The sequence below is a fragment of the Macadamia integrifolia genome, unplaced genomic scaffold, assembly GCF_013358625.1.
Source record: "Macadamia integrifolia cultivar HAES 741 unplaced genomic scaffold, SCU_Mint_v3 scaffold910, whole genome shotgun sequence".
Taxonomy (NCBI): Eukaryota; Viridiplantae; Streptophyta; class Magnoliopsida; order Proteales; family Proteaceae; genus Macadamia; species Macadamia integrifolia.
The window spans coordinates 110296-113775 of record NW_024870580.1 but is presented as its reverse complement, the minus strand read 5'-3'; the positions used below and the strand labels follow the sequence as shown (position 1 = coordinate 113775).

At 36.1% G+C, this 3480-nt stretch overlaps 1 non-coding gene across 1 annotated transcript; it reads right to left on the bottom strand.

Annotated features, from left to right (window-relative positions):
- Positions 1 to 2092: 2092 nt before the first annotated feature.
- On the bottom strand, positions 2093 to 2199 carry LOC122070420. Its single transcript, XR_006137782.1, has one exon. It is a non-coding gene; the product is annotated as a small nucleolar RNA R71 (small nucleolar RNA).
- Between the last annotated feature and the right edge of the window lie 1281 nt (positions 2200 to 3480).

The following is a 3480-nucleotide window of genomic DNA, read 5'->3' as shown; positions in this document are numbered from 1 at the left end:
TTCTCTCTTTCCTCACACAATATCTCAGAGAATGAGGATTTTTACTAAGATTGAATTTTATTTTATTTTCTTTCTTTTCTTAAAGAAGACTTGTAGAAGGAAGGAGGCAAGACCAAATCCCTATAAAAGTCCCTTTCCCCCCCCCTCCTAGGAGGATTATTTCCCTTAGTTTATTTTCAAGTTTTTTTTTTTGCCTAGTTTATGCTTAGTTCTCTTCTCACTCTCCTTATATTTCTTCAAGCTTTTATCCAAGGGATTAATGATAATGCAATTCAGTTTTTAATTGTTAGTTTGTTTAATTACTACTTTACTTTGTTAATTTAGTTCATAGTTTAGTTAATTTAATTAGTGCAATCCATAGTTCTAGCTTTCAAACTTTCTAGTTCTAGGAAAGAATTGGTTCAAGTGACAAGAATCAAGAGATTTCAAGTTCAAGAGAGCAAGTTCTTCATCAATAATTCTATTCCAATACCATCAGTCCAAATCAATCAAGTCGCAATTCAGCTTACGTAATCAAGGTATGACAAATTTTATTAGTAGAATTAAGATTTTTACTTAAATACAAGTAGTGGAATTAGGATTTTTATGCTTTTTTTTTTCTTTTTCTTCTAGATTAAATTTTGAATCACTATCTACTTAGTGTGTGTGTGCGTGTGTGACCTCAATTTATAAGTGCTAAAACTGAAGAGGTGTGTTTGGATATGCCTCCCTTGGAAGTTTGGCCTATTCTTTGAGGGTCTTTAATTGGTAAGAGCTCAAATTGACGATGATGTGTCCCCTATCACCTCTCTCCGATATTAAGCCTATTCATTAAAGATTGATATTTTATTCGTGAGTATTATTTTTTTCCTTGTGTTCTTATTTACATATGTGCTATAATTGAATGTGATGCCTACAGTAGTGCCTCTCCTAAAAATTTGGCCAATGTATTGAGAATTTTTCTTTACTTACTTGCTTTCTATTTCAGTTATTTATTTATTAGTTTAGCTTTATTATTTATAGATTTTTTTTTTAGTTGTTATTTTCAGCATTTATTTTACTTCATTAATTAAAGTAATTCGGCGTTAGAACTGTTTAATTTAGATCTTGAATGTGTAGGTCATTTTCTTTCGTTTATATGCATGTTCTAGGACCATAATCTAAAATCAACCATCCCTTGTTCACTCTCTTCGTATTTAGAGTAGGTGAGATAGAGTGACTAATCTCCTTGTGATCGACCCGTTGGCTACAATATATCGTATGCTTGCGGTAACATATTTTTAAACTCAAACAAGTTTTTGGCACTATTGCCGGGGAGATATAGTCTTTTTATTTTTCTTAGTTCAAGTTAGTTGAAGTGCTTTTTTATTAAAAAATAAAAAAAATCCATAAAATAATTCCTTTTCTTTTTATTTCATTCCAATAATTAAAGCTTTTATCAAAAGTGAAAACACAAACATATAGTAGTCTCCACTCTACTATAGAATCCCCAGGATTCGATTGTAGGTGGATCCAAAGACAATATGGATCCCTAGCTATCAACCTATGGGCAACCTTACAGCTTTGGACTCATTGTTTAAATTATTGAGGGTCATATCAATTGACCAATTTTTCACCTTCTATTTTAGTTGTAATTAATTAATTTTTCAGAGACCACAATTTTGCCTTAGGTGGTTAGTGCATAAATGTGTAGACCTGTGATTTTACCAATCGTTTAGTAAGAGTACCTATTTTAAGAATGGCAAAACAACCTAAGCCTACCTTAAATGATAGATTCTACCTAGCCAGGGCAGCTCAACCTTCTTGCATTAGATTACCAGCTGCCATAGGCACAACAATGACCTTAAAACTCAATTCATTACTATGTCAGCCCACTTCCATAGGCTATCCTCTGAGGATGCTTATTTGTTCCTGATATAATTTGAGGAGGTTTGTGTCCTCATTAAGATACAATAGCTCAGTGATGATGCTATTAAACTTAGATGCATTAACTGTTCGCTCAAGTATGGAGCAAAAATATGACTATATGAGCTGCCAACTAATTCCATTACCACATGGGGTCAATTTACGGTAGCATTCTTGAGAAAAAAATTTTTCCTTGTATAAAACGAACAAACTCAAGAGCGAGATCATATAGTTCCGACAAAAACCTCAAGAGTCATTTTATAGACTAATGGAAAGGTTCTAAGTCCTTTTCTAAGAGTGTCCCCACCATGGTATTGGCAAATGACATCTTTACCAAATAATTTATGAAGGGATAGACAACCATACCAAGCAGATGTTAGATTCTATGTGTCCTACAGGCTTCACAGCTTATGCGGACGAAAATGAAGCTTGGAACTTTTTGGTTGACCTAGTTGAAAGGACAAGAGAATGGGAGTTTGCTCAGGAAAGTGAGAGAACTATAGGAGGTAAAGGGTACTATATCGATGGGATTGTAGCCAAGGAGTCCCATTTAGATAGCCTCATTAAGAGAATAGAAGCCCTTGTCCCTAAAGCACATGTTCTAGTCCACCAAGTCCAAAATCAGGTCTCTATGTGCAATTGGTGTCACTCCTCTGGACATATAATGGAAGAATGCGCCAATAGTTTCGGGGGCAATGAAAGTGTTAATGCTCTTTACCCAAATAACCCGTTTAGCAACACTTACAATCCAGGGTGAAGAAATCACCCTAATTTTTCATGGAGCCAAGGGAATCAAGGAGGCCCAATTTTACACTACCACCTAATTCTTTCCCTCGACCTAGCCTAGGCCCTTAGTCAAATTTTTCTAGGCCCCCCTCTCCAAGCACCTTATCAACAACCTCTGGGTTTTACATCCACTGAAGAGGCAACAAGAATTAGTGAGCTAGAGAAAAGCATGACCCTTCTCATGACAAGCCACAATAATGTACAGAGGCAACTCACCCAACTTGTCACAATCATGTATGAGAAGGAGAAAGAAAAATTGCAAAGTCATCCAGAGCCGAATCCTAGACATCAGGTGCTGACTCCACAAGGGCTACCTACTCCTCAACTCAATGTTGTACAGAGTCAACATCACTAAGGGCCCTCCAACTAGTGTAATGCGGTATATGCACTACGAAGTGGCCGAGAGTATCTACAAAATGGTACCACTCCTTCACTATCTGACCTTCTGTTGACCCTCCGATTATCAAGGCTACTACTGTGCTTCCCATTCTAGGTTTGCCAGAAGGACATGAAGAAATTAAGGATGATCTGGTGGAAGCCACCAAAAATGATTCTATTAATGAGAGAACTTTTGACAGTGTTTATGCTCCTCTTCTCCCCTATCCTAATTATTTGATGAATAAGAAGAAGACAACTTCAATGGAAAGAATTTTAGAAGTCTTCAAGAAGGTAGAGGTAAATATCTCTTTTTTGGATACCATAAATCAAATGCCAGCCTATGCCAAAGTCCTCAAGGACTTATGCACTCACAAGCACACCACAAGTGTTCCCAAAAAGGTGTTCTTGGTAGCTAATATCAGTTCAATGATC